Source organism: Mauremys mutica, chromosome 12 (genome assembly GCF_020497125.1).
Source record: "Mauremys mutica isolate MM-2020 ecotype Southern chromosome 12, ASM2049712v1, whole genome shotgun sequence".
In the NCBI taxonomy this organism is placed as follows: Eukaryota; Metazoa; Chordata; order Testudines; family Geoemydidae; genus Mauremys; species Mauremys mutica.
In genome coordinates, this window is record NC_059083.1 from 42,009,532 (window position 1) to 42,022,992 (window position 13,461).

The 13,461-nt window shown below is 46.7% G+C and overlaps 1 protein-coding gene across 1 annotated transcript in view; it reads right to left on the reverse strand.

The window, feature by feature from the left end:
* LOC123345053 (zinc finger protein 883-like) overlaps positions 1-13,461 on the reverse strand; it is a 902,586-nt gene that overhangs the window by 852,376 nt on the left and 36,749 nt on the right. The window lies entirely within an intron of this gene.

A 13,461-nucleotide genomic window follows, 5' to 3' on the forward strand; every position in this document is an offset into this window, starting at 1 on the left:
GCCCCTGGGGGAAGGGGGTGGGGCTCAGGGTTCTGTGCCTGCGCTGCTCTTGCCGCTCCTCTAGGTACCTCCCATGAAGCTCCCATTGGCCGCTGTTCCCAGCCAATGGGAGCTGCAGGGGCGGTGCCTGGAAGGAGGCAATGCAGGAGCTGTCTGCCTGCTGCCCCCTCTCCCTCCCCCCCGACCGAAGGGGTGTGCTGCGAGCCCTGCACCGCTGTCTGAAGCAGCTGGCAATGCCACAGGGGGCAATCCCGCAGGTAGGCAGAGAGGCGGGGGGAGCTTGGTGGGCCACACGCAAGAGCCCCGCGGGCCACGTGTTTGAGACCCCTGTCTTAGACCAATGGTCCTCAAACTTTTGAAGGTCGTGCCTCTCCCTTTCCCCTGCCAGCCCCCTTTCCCTCCCCCCTGAGCTGGGTCTGGGGGTGGGTCTGGGGCCGTGGCCAGGAGCCGAGGCTGGGGGCAGAACCGGAGTCGTAGCCAGACTGTGTTGGGGGCTAGCAGCCAGGTCCACGGCCAGGTGTGGCTCCACTCCCAGCCTCAGCCACGGCCGCTGGTCAGGAACAGAGCCATGGCCAGTCGCTGAGGCTGGGGGCTGGCACAGGGCCCAGAGTGGAGCCAGGGATGCAGCTGGGAGCGAGACCAGAGCAGAGCTGGGGGCAGGGAAGGGCTGGGTGTCGCTCCCTCCCCACACTTCCGTGGGGGAGGGCCCAGGCCCCCACTGTGCCCCCCCAGATGTTCCTCCATGCCCCCATATGGGGCCACGCCCCCACACTTTGGGGACCTCTGTCTTCGAGAGTGCTCCAAGATCTACACTCTCAACACACTGATTACCCACTGATTAGCAGATACTGCTTCTGAAGACTAAGCTGCCTTTCTGTAGAGGTTCAGTCTTTCACTGTCCAGGAAGCCAAATGCTGGGAGCTCCGGCAGATGTCAGAGTGCTCATTGATGATACACTGCCTTTGAACATCAGGCCGCACAGAGGAGAGTACTGGAAACTGTAAGAACTAAGACTCTTACACTGAAATGATGTTAATTTCAAACCATGGAACTAGCCTTCTTGGGCAAGAGACTGACAGCAAAGGGAACCAAAGATTCAGGCAATACTGAACAGGCTGACACCTGATGTTAAAAGGTGAATTCAAAGGCTGCTAGGCATGCTGCATTATGTCAGCAAGTTCATACCTAACCATGCAGCTCGCACAACTCATCTATGAGGTCTCTGCCACAAGGTCACCAAATGGAAGAGCGTTCAATGATTTAAAGCATATTATGACAGCAGCTCCAATACTGCAAACTCTGCAAAGTGTAGGACTGGAAAAGAGAAGGCCACTACTGGGATATATTTTATGGAAGCTCCAAGGCTGCCTCCTAGTGGACAAAATCCAGGCTCTCAAAGCATGCCCTATCCCAGCCACAAAGAAACAGGTCTGAAGGTTTTGGGGACATGCTGTTTACTACTGCTGATTTGTACCAGGGTTTTCTATGGTAGCAGTTCCCCTCATTAACTTAATTAAGGCCAGTAGCCCCCAGGAGGATTCACTGGCTTGCAAAAGGGCTTTTGAGAAGTTGAAAAACCATCTTTCCTGTTCAGTCCCAGCTTCTCAAAATAATTCATTTTGCAGACTGACATAATCCCAGGTAGTTAATGGAGTGGAAGATACTGTACTCTATCTGAGCAACGAACTGTTCCCTTGGGAGTGGGCATATTCAGTAACAGAAAAGAAAAGACTTTGTGACACAGAAGCTCCTTGGCAAAGGATCCCCTGTTCTTTGCCAAAATTTTGACCTCAGACCTGACAAACTCACTGCACCAAACACATCTTGCAGAATATTGATCCATAAGAGTAACATGTAAGGTATCTACAGAATGCGCATAACTTTTGAAGTTTCATAATCATTGTGAGATGTATGTACAGCTAATATTTAAGGAGTAATGTATTGAGATTGAAAGTATGCTTTATGGACTTGGAATAAAAGTTAGTCACCATGGAATAATATGTCTTGGTGATGGGCAATTCAAGCAGAGGGGTGTTGACACCTCACCCTGTGATATAATCCTTGTTCCATCCCAAGACGTTCCATGGAAAACCATCAGAGACAACTGTAAACTATCTAAGACACTTGGAGATAAAAAAGGAATCTCACAACAGATGGAATCACCCTGCCTCTGAACAAAGACTGGCCCAGTATGATACAGAGTGAGGAAAGGCACTCCAGATTCATTCAGTGAGGAAACAGCTTGTGGAATGAGGGTGTTTTTATCAACGTTTTAGTTCCTGGTACCTGTGAAGCCAGCCAGCTCTGCAACAGCCTGAACTTTTGGCAGAAAACTTACTTCATTATTAGCTAGGAGAGGTAACAAGTAATAAATGTTGAGCCAGGTTCATGGTTTATGATTTTGTTGTGTATTGTAACCATTTGTTTCTATTGCTCACTCTTGTTTCTAGGTAAGTCTCCTTTTAAAATAAACCTACTTTTGTTTCATTACAAGCATTCACAAGCTGTGTGGTTTAAAGTTAAACTGGGGTACCCGGCTCCTTTGGGGGCTGAGGATCTGGGATTTCTGTGAGTAGCCAGTGTTAGGGGCTGGCTATCACAGGGAATGATTCAAAGGGACTCAAGGTCAGGGGTGCACCTCTTGTTAAGCTGCAAGGCAAAGACGGGGCTGGCCTCACCCAGAGAAGAGGGCCTGTGTGGCTGACAGACTGATGGTGTTAGGGAGCTAACACCCTGTCACGGAGTGTCGGGGAGTCAGGGCCCTGCACCCCCCACTTCCTGCAATTCACCATGACTCTCAGCCAGCCAGTAAAACAGAAGGTTTATTAGATGACAGGAGCACAGTCTAAAACAGAGGAACCCCAGGAAGCTGACCTGCCTCCAGAAGGGGGTGGATGGGTAAAGACTTAGCCAGTCAGAGCCCAGCATCACCGGTGTCAGCTGAAAGGTGGGAGTGAATGTTGGACAGGTTTGCATGAGTTTGGAAAGAGGTCATAGAAACAGGACTGAGGACTTGGGGTCTGAAACAAAGTGGTTAGTCTAAGTCAGTGGTCCCCAACACGGTGCCCGCGGGTGCCATGGCGCCCGCTGGGCAGGGGTGAAAGTAACTTAAAGGACTTGCCGGTACTCCAGAGTCCTGCAGAGGGGGAGGGGCCTCAATGGGAAGAGGCGTGGCCTCTATAAGAAGAGGTGGGGCCTTTAAATCCCAGGGCTTTTAAATCAGGATGTAAAGGGCTCGGGGATTCAGCTGAAGCTAGGAGCCAGGCCCTTTAAATCACCCCTAGAGCTACCAGCTGCAGAGGCGGCTGGGAGCCTTGGGGTTTGGGCAGGGGTGAAAGTAATTTACATTTCTTACCCATATGGTCCAATCACAAGCAACCCACCTCTCCTACATACTTCATGGATCCCTCCCATTGCATGACATGGATAGAGAAAATAAAGGCTACTATTACTACTACCAGTACTGTCTGTCATAAAACTTTACTATTGGAATAAGTCTGAAAAAGTGAAAACTCACTATCACATTTTTCTCCGTGTCTTCCCTCCTCCTCCAGCCAGGCTGCGGACACTAGGCTCTGTGCTTTCTCCCTGCCTGGCATTGAGCAGCAGCTGCAGGGGCTACCCTCTAGCTTGCAGCAGGGAGACTGGCTAAGGGAGGGAGAAGCCTGCCTCCTGCATAAGAACAGTTTAAACTCAGCTGTTCCCTGCACGGTTCAGTAACATTTCAAAGAGGATCTCCAAGCAGTTTGGACATCACAACCATGATCCTCTGCTGGGGAAGGAATGGGATAGATTTGAACTTGAAAATGGTTCCTGATTTTGAAAAGAACTGCCCCTGCCATGGTCACGCACACCCTCCCCACCTTGCCACCCAACAACAACTGGAAGTGAAATTAACAAGGATGCCAGAAACGGCTTCTAACCCTGAGCTGAACTGCGCAGGGAACAGCTGAGTTTAAACTGTTCCTATGCAGGCAGCAGCAGCAGGCATTTCACCCAGTCTCCCTACTGCAAGCTAGAGCCTAGAGGAGAACCCTGCTGGGAGGGGGAAAGGAATGCAGAGCCTTGTCTGCAGCCTAGCTGGAGGAATCATAGAATCATAGAATCTCAGGGTTGGAAGGGACCTCAGGAGGTCATCTAGTCCAACCCCCTGGTCAAAGCAGGACCAAACCCAACTAAATCATCCCAGCCAGGGCTTTGTCAAGCCTGACCTTAAAAACCTCTAAGGAAGGAGATTCCACCACCTCCCTAGGTAACCCATTCCAGTGCTTCACCACCCTACTAGTGAAAAAGTGTTTCCTAATGTCCAACCTAAACCTCCCCCTCTGCAACTTGTGACCATTATTCCTTGTTCTGTCGTCATCTACCACTGAGAACAGTCTAGATCCATCCTCTTTGGAACCCCCTTTCAGGTAGTTGAAAGTAGCTATCAAATCCCCCCTCATTCTTCTCTTCTGCAGGCTAAACAATCCCAATTCCCTCAGCCTCTCCTCATAAGTCATGTGCTCCAGACCCCTAATCATTTTTGTGGCCCTCCGCTGGACTCTCTCCAATTTATCCACATCCTTCTTGTAGTGTGGGGCCCAAAACTGGACACAGTATTCCAAATGAGGCCTCACCAGTGCTGAATAGAGAGGAATGATCACATCCCTCGATCTGCTGGAAATGCCCCTACTTATACAACCCAAAATGCCATTAGCCTTCTTGGCAACAAGGGCACACTGTTGACTCATATTCAGCTTTTTATCCACCGTAACCCCTAGGTCCCTTTCTGCAGAACTGCTGCCCAGCCATTCGGTCCCTAGTCTATAGCAGTGCATGGGATTCTTCCGTCCTAAATGCAGGACTCTGCACTTGTCCTTGTTGAACCTCATCATATTTCTTTTGGCCCAATCCTCTAATTTGTCTAGGTCCCTCTGTATCCTATCCCTACCCTCCAGCGTATCAACCACTCCTCCCAGTTTAGTGTCATCTGCAAACTTGCTAAGGGTGCAGTCCACACCATCCTCCAGATCGTTAATGAAGATAACCTTATTGAGGTTGCAGGAACAAACCATCCCGATGTGTAGGAAGAAAAGTAAATATGGCAGGCGACCAGCTTGGCTTAACAGTGAAATCCTTGCTCGTCTTAAACACAAAAGAACAGCTTACAAGAAGTGGAAGATTGGACAAATAACCAGGGAGGTGTATAAAAGTATTGTTCAGGCATGCAGGAGTGAAATTAGGAAGGCCAAATCACACTTGGAGTTGCAGCTAGCCGGAGATGCTAGGAGTAACAAGAAGGGTTTCTTTAGGTATGTTAGCAACAGGAAGAAAGTCAAGGAAAGTGTGGGCCCCTTGCTGAATGTGGGAGGGAACCTAGTGACAGAGGATGTGGAGAAAGCTAGTGTACTCAATGCTTTTTTTGCCTCTGTCTTCACAGACAAGGTCAGCTCCCAGACAGCTGCACTCTGCAGCACGGTATGGGGAGGAGGTGACCAGCTCTCTGTGGAGAAAGAATTAGTTCGGGGCTATTTAGGAAAGCTGGACGAGCACAAGTCCATGGGGCCGGATGCGCTGCATCCGAGGGTGCTAAAGGAGTTGGCCGATGAGATTGCAGAGCCATTGGCCATTATCTTTGAAAAATCATGGCGATCGGGGGAGGTCCCGGATGACTGGAAAAAAGCTAATGTAGTGCCCATCTTTAAAAAGGGGAAGAAGGAAGATCCAGGGAACTACAGGCCAGTCAGTCTCACCTCAGTCCCTGGAAAAATCATGGAACAGGTCCTCAAGGAATCAATCCTGACCCACTTAAAGGAAGGGAAACTGATCAGGAACAGTCAGCATGGATTAACCAAGGGCAAGTCATGCCTGACTAACCTAATTGCCTCCTATGACGAGATAACCGGCTCTGTGGATGAGGGGAAAGCAGTGGATGTGCTATTTCTGGACTTTAGCAAAGCTTTTGATACAGTCTCCCACAGTATTCTTGCCAGCAAGTTAAAGAAGTATGGGCTGGATGAATGAACAGTAAGGTGGATAGAAAACTGGCTAGATGGTCGGGCTCAACGGGTAGTGATCAATGGTTCCATGTCTAGTTGGCAGCCGGTATCAAGTGGAGTGCCCCAAGGGTCGGTGCTGGGGCCGGTTTTATTCAATATCTTCATTAACGATCTGGAGGATGGTGTGGACTGCACCCTTAGCAAGTTTGCAGATGACACTAAACTGGGAGGAGTGGTTGATACGCTGGAGGGTAGAGCTAGGATACAGAGGGACCTAGACAAATTAGAGGATTGGGCCAAAAGAAATATGATGAGGTTCAACAAGGACAAGTGCAGAGTCCTGCACTTAGGACGGAAGAATCCCATGCACTGCTACAGACTAGGGACCGAATGGCTGGGCAGCAGTTCTGCAGAAAAGGACCTAGGGGTTACGGTGGACGAAAAGCTGAATATGAGTCAACAGTGTGCCCTTGTTGCCAAGAAGGCTAATGGCATTTTGGGTTGTATAAGTAGGGGCATTTCCAGCAGATCGAGGGATGTGATCATTCCCCTCTACTCAGCACTGGTGAGGCCTCATTTGGAGTACTGTGTCCAGTTTGGGGCCCCACACTACAAGAAGGATGTGGATAAATTGGAGAGAGTCCAGCGGAGGGCAACAAAAATGATTAGGGGGCTGGAGCACATGACTTATGAGGAGAGGCTGAGGGAACTGGGATTGTTTAGTCTGCAGAAGAGAAGAATGAGGGGGGATTTGATAGCAGCTTTCAACTACCTGAAAGGGGGTTCCAAAGAGGATGGATCTAGACTGTTCTCAGTGGTAGAAGATGACAGAACAAGAAGTAATGGTCTCAAGTTGCAGAGGGGGAGGTTTAGGCTGGATATTAGGAAAAACTTTTTCACTAGTAGGGTGGTGAAGAACTGGAATGGGTTACCTAGGGAGGTAGTGGAATCTCCTTCCTTAGAGGTTTTTAAGGTCAGGCTTGACAAAGCCCTGGCTGGGATGATTTAGTTGGGTTTGGTCCTGCTTTGAGCAGGGGGTTGGACTAGATGACGTCCTGAGGTCCCTTCCAACCCTGAGATTCTATGATTCTATGATATTGAACAAAACCGGCCCCAGCACCGATCCTCGGGGCACTCCACTTGATACCAGCTGCCAACTAGACATGGAACCATTGATCACTACCCGTTGAGCCCGACCATCTAGCCAGTTTTCTATCCACCTTACCGTCCATTCATCCAGCCCAGACTTCTTTAACTTGCTGGCAAGAATACTGTGGGAGACTGTATCAAAAGCTTTGCTAAAGTCCAGAAATAGCACATCCACTGCTTTCCCCTCATCCACAGAGCCGGTTATCTCATCATAGAAGGCAATTAGGTTAGTCAGGCATGACTTGCCCTTTGTGAATCCATGCTGACTGTTCCTGATCACTTTCCCCTTTTTTAAGTGGTTCAGAATTGATTCCTTGAGGACCTGTTCCATGATTTTTCCAGGGACTGAGGTGAGATTGACTGGCCTGTAGTTCCCTGGATCTTCCTTCTTCCCTTTTTTAAAGATGGGCACTATATTAGCTTTTTTCCAGTCATCCGGGACCTCCCCCGATCGCCATGATTTTTCAAAGATAATGGCCAATGGCTCTGCAATCTCATCGGACAACTCCTTTAGCACCCTCAGATGCAGCGCATCCGGCCCCATGAACTTGTGCTCGTCCAGCTTTTCTAAATAGTCCCGAACTACTTCTTTCTCCACAGAGAGCTGGTCACCTCCTCCCCATACCGTGCTGCAGAGTGCAGCTGTCTGGGAGCTGACCTTGTCTGTGAAGACAGAGGCAAAAAAAGCATTGTGTACACTAGCTTTCTCCACATCCTCTGTCACTAGGTTCCCTCCCTCATTCAGCAAGGGGCCCACACTTTCCTTGACTTTCTTCTTGTTGCTAACATACCTGGAGAAACCCTTCTTGTTTCTCCTAACATCTCCGGCTAGCTGCACTCCAAGTGTGATTTGGCCTTCCTAATTTCACTCCTGCATGCCTGAGCAATACTTTTATACTCCTCCCTGGTTATTTGTCCAATCTTCCACTTCTTGTAAGCTGTTTTTTTGTGTTTAAGACAAGCAAGGATTTCACTGTTAAGCCAAGCTAGTCGCCTGCCATATTTACTTTTCTTCCTACACATCGGGATGGTTTGTTCCTGCAACCTCAATAAGGATTCTTTAAAATACAGCCACCTTTCCTCGACTCCTTTCCCCATCATGTTATTCTCCCAGGGGACCTTGCCCATCAGTTCCCTGAGGGAGTCGAAGTCTGCTTTTCTGAAGTCCAGGGTCTCTGTTCTACTGCTCTCCTTTCTTCCTTGTATCAGGATCCTGAACTCGACCATCTCATGGTCACTGCCTCCCAGGTTCCTATCCACTATTGCTTCCTCTACTATTTCTTCCCTGTTTGTGAGCAGCAGGTCAAGAAGAGCTTTTCCCCTAGTTGGTTCCTCCAGCACTTGCACCAGGAAATTGTCCCCTATACTTTCCAGAAACTTCCTGGATTGTCTGTGCACTGCTGTATTGCTCTCTCAGCAGATATCGGGGTGATTAAAGTCACCCATGAGAACCAGGGCCTGCGATCTAGCAACTTCTGTTAGTTGCTGGAAGAAAGCCTCGTCCACCTCATCCCCCTGGTCTGGTGGTCTGTAGCAGACTCCCACCACGACATCACCCTTGTTGTTCATACTTCTAAATTTAGTCCAGAGACTCTCAGGTTTTTCTGCAGTTTCATACTGGAGCTCTGAGCAGTCATACTGCTCTCTTACATGCAACGCAACTCCTCCACCTTTTCTGCCCTGCCTATCCTTCCTGAACAGTTTATATCCATCCATGACAGTACTCCAATCATGTGAGTTATCCCACCAAGTCTCTGTTATTCCAATTACATCATAATTCCTTGACTGTGCCAGGACTTCTAGTTCTCCCTGCTTGTTCCCCAGGCTTCTTGCATTTGTGTATAGGCATGTAAGATAACTCCTCTCCTCACTGAGAAGAGAAATCAATGTGACAGTGAGTTTTCCCCTTCCACCTGCTTTTATTAGCTCTAGATTTAAGCTGTGCAGCCAATTGCTTGTATTTGTTGTGTATATTAGTATTGGAGACAAGATCCCCTCATCCCGGGGGGCAGATAAGGACTTCCCCTGCCATGGTCAAACACACCCTCCTCCCTCCCCACAGGTACTGTGAGTGAAATTAACAAGGATGCCAGAAATCACTCCTAACCCCGAGGGCTGAACCACTCAGGGAACAGCTGAGTTTAAACTATTCTTATGCAGGGGGAAGGCTTCTCCCTCCCTCAGCCAGTCTCCTTTTCTTACTGGCCCTCTGTACCGGCCCATACTGGCTTACTTTCACCTCTGCTGCCAGGGCATTTATGTACGCCCACCTAGTGCTCAGCAGGGGAGAGAAGCCAGGGCCCCCCGCCTGCTGGGGGCAGAGTACTTCAGGATTGCAAGCTGCAGGTGCCGGTGTTCTGTGTCCTCGCAGCTTCTCTCAGGCTTCTCACTGCACTGCTCAGAACTGCCACCAAAAAAACCCCAAAAAACAAACACGCTCCGCCTTTGCAGAATGGACCGAATGTTGCCCCATAGCATGTGCTGACACAGACACCTGCTTGCTCCACTGGTGCCTGGAGCTGGCCCTGTATGTGAGTATTCTTCCTGCACTGATACTGCTGTTTTCTTGTGCTTTGCAATTTATTATTTTTTTAACATTTTGCTCCAAAATGAATGGTTCAAATAAGAGACAACATATGTATTATTTCAACCCAGAGTGGGAAGAATCCTATTGTTTTATTGAAAATAAAGAGAAATGTGTTTGCTTATTGTGCGGGGCGGGGGGGCAGGGGGTTGCAGTGCCAAAAAAACACGTCAAACGCCATTTTCAAACTAATCACGCCTCTTTTGACATTAGCCATCCACTTAAATCTGAGTTGAGAAAGAAGAAAATTAATCAACTCAAATCATACCTATCTGCCCAGCAATCTGTTTTCACTAGACAAGTGGTAAAGTCTAAAAGTGCTACTATTGCTTCCTTTAAAATTGCTTATCTGCTCGCAAAGAAGAAAAAATCCTTTCAAGATGGTGAGAATTGCTGAAGGAAGCATTTTTGACAGGTGCTGATTGCCTGTTTCAAGGCTTTCCTAACAAGGGTGAGATTTTGTCAGCAATACAAGGCTTGCAGTTATCAGACAACACAGTTATGAGGAGGATACATGCAATTGCAAGCGACATGCAAACTCAGCTAAAGGATGACTTGGAAATATGTGACTGTTTTTCACTGCAATTCGATGAGTCGACAGACATATCAGATACAGTGCAGTTGGCAGTTATGGTGAGGATGGTATTTAGTGACTTTACCGTAAAAGAAGAGTTACTAAAAGTATTGCCTATGAAAGGGCGGACAAAGGGTGAGGACATCTATAATTTATTCAAATCATATGCAACATCAATTAGTATGCCACTACACAAGCTATCTGCGATCACCTCTGATGGGGCACCAGCAATGATGGGCAGCACCAATGGATTCATTGCACTCTGTAAGAAGAATGAATCCTTTCCGAACTTTATGTCTTATCATTGCATTATCCACCAAGAAGCTTTGTGCCTCAAAGTTCTCTCTTTTCAACACGTCGTGAATGTTGTTATTAAAATAATGAACTCTATTCGAGTGAAACCTTTGCAACACTGACTTTTTAAGGCCCTGTTGGAAGATGTTGATGATAAACAATCTGATCTTATCTTGCACAGAGAATCATAGAATCTCAGGGTTGGAAGGGACCTCAGGAGGTCATCTAGTCCAACCCCCTGCTCAAAGCAGGACCAAACCCAACTAAATCATCCCAGCCAGGGCTTTGTCAAGCCTGACCTTAAAAACCTCTAAGGAAGGAGATTCCACCACCTCCCTAGGTAACCCATTCCAGTTCTTCACCACCCTACTAGTGAAAAAGTTTTTCCTAATATCCAACCTAAACCTCCCCCTCTGCAACTTGAGACCATTACTCCTTGTTCTGTCATCTTCTACCACTGAGAACAGTCTAGATCCATCCTCTTTGGAACCCCCTTTCAGGTAGTTGAAAGCAGCTATCAAATCCCCCCTCATTCTTCTCTTCTGCAGACTAAACAATCCCAGTTCCCTCAGCCTCTCCTCATAAGTCATGTGCTCCAGCCCCCTAATCATTTTTGTTGCCCTCCACTGGACTCTCTCCAATTTATCCACATCCTTCTTGTAGAAGTACGATGACTGAGCAAAGGTAAAGTTCTTGCACATTTTTAAGCCTAATAGAAGAGATCAAAGAATTTCTGAAGTCCACAAATCAGAACTTTGAGCAACTAGAAGACTCCAGCTGGTTAATGGGACTTGGCTTTTCTTGCCGACATCACTGACAAATTGAACATTTTAAATCTTGAGCTCCAGGGAAAAGACAAACATGTGGCTCAAATGATAGGTTCTGTAAAATCATTCAAAGCAAAACTGATCTTGTGGATGTCACATATGAAGACAAAGTCTCTTGAACATTTCCCAAGTGTGAAGAAAATGGTATGTGACAGTGATTTTAACCCATCACCATTTGTTAACCACATTCAAACACTTCTGGAACAATTTTAAAAGAGATTTCAACAGTTCACCATCATTGAACCTGTAGTTTCCTTTCTTGTGAATCCTTTTACTTGCCAAATAGAGGTAACAGAAATGGCTACATCAATTGCGAGTCTCATTCCAGTAAGAACAGAAGACATGGAACTGGAGATTTTGGACCTTCAAAATTATATTGTACTAAAATCCTGTGCAACAGATGAAAACTTCTGGAATCTGGTTGAACGAAAGAAGCTTCCTACCTTAAAAAATGTAGCATACAAAATAAAATCTTATTTCGGTTCCACTTATCTGTGCGAAGTTCTGTTTTCAACAATGAACATCATAAAATCAAAATACAGATCTCATCTTACAGATGCCCATCTTGATGATTGCTTATGAACGGGAATATCATCCTACTCTCCCAACTATGAAAAATTGGCTGAAGAAATGCAGTGCCAAAAATCACAGTGACTTTATTAGAATAACCACGTGAATTAATTATACCTGTTTTCTATTAAGTGCTGATGAGCACGTATGATTAACTTGTGTTTAACTTTTTTCATACTTGTTTGTTTGTTTGTTTATTGAAATTCAGATACAAGTAACAATACAAAGAATATTTTTAATTAACCATAACTGGCTATCTATGTTAAAGTAAGAATAATAAATATATTTGGACCAGCAGTTCAACAATGTTTTACTTTTTAAAAATAAATAAGATGAAAACTGTTTATTATATTTATTTTGTAAAAACTCCTTAATTTTTCTTATAGGTAGATAAAAAAGAGCAAATTCACATGGTAAGGTGAAAGAGTAATTGACGAATAATTTAATTAATACCTTTTACATGTACAATTACCTTTTTTATCTTATGGATTCATATATTATGTAATATTAAATATGATTTTCATATTATTTAATGTACAAATGCAAAATAAGCCTTGACAAATTGTTGGCACCCGCCACACTCTTCTGAAAACATGAATGTGCTACTGGCCACAAAAAGGTTGGGGACCACTGATCTAGGCTGTGTCAGTAGAGGTACACAAGGATGTCTCCTGACCATGGAGACCATCAGCACTCTGGTGCTGGTAGAGATAGTTGGGGAATAGTAGGCCTACCCCCATTGTGAGCCTAACTATGAGAGAGTAGATGAAAGGTTGTAAAGTGGCCCAGTCACCCATCACAACAAACGTTAATGGCAGAAGGTAACACAGGTCCGAATCAGCCCGGTAGATAAAACTGTTTATAAAATCAGCAAAAGTAAAAAAATAGTAACAACAAAACCCCCTACGTTAGTCTAAACAGAAAGGTTTACTGATGGAGCTCCAGGATGGTGTTGAGACCATGCCAGGGAAACAAAGAAAGCACGGGACCGGAAGTTAGTTGACCAAACTTGGCATGTTGAGAACTAGGCCTAATTGGTGGCAGGGGCGCTGGAACAATTTGTACAGTGGGGGTGCTGAGAGTCATTGAACCAAATTGTAAACCCTGTATATATGGAACCCACTTCAAGCCAGGGGGTGTGGCAGCACCCTCAGCACCCCTAGTTCCAGCACCTATGATTGGTGGACACAGTAATGAGAGGCTGGGCTATTCTGCCCGTCACCTCTCTTTCGAGGCCCTTCAGAAGAGACTTTGGGAGGACAGGGGGCCCGACTAAGGGATTCTTGGAGGAGGGGGATGATTGTCAGGTTCCACTCTGCTCCAGGGATGTCATGCTTTGCCCGTCAATCTCAGCCATCACCACCACACCAGTGAAGACTCCACCTCTGTCTCTGTCTCCTCTTCCCTTGCGCGTTTCTTTCTGCCTCCGCACTATTCTTCCTCCAGTCTTGCCGCTCTCGATCTCTCTCTCTGTCTCAGCTT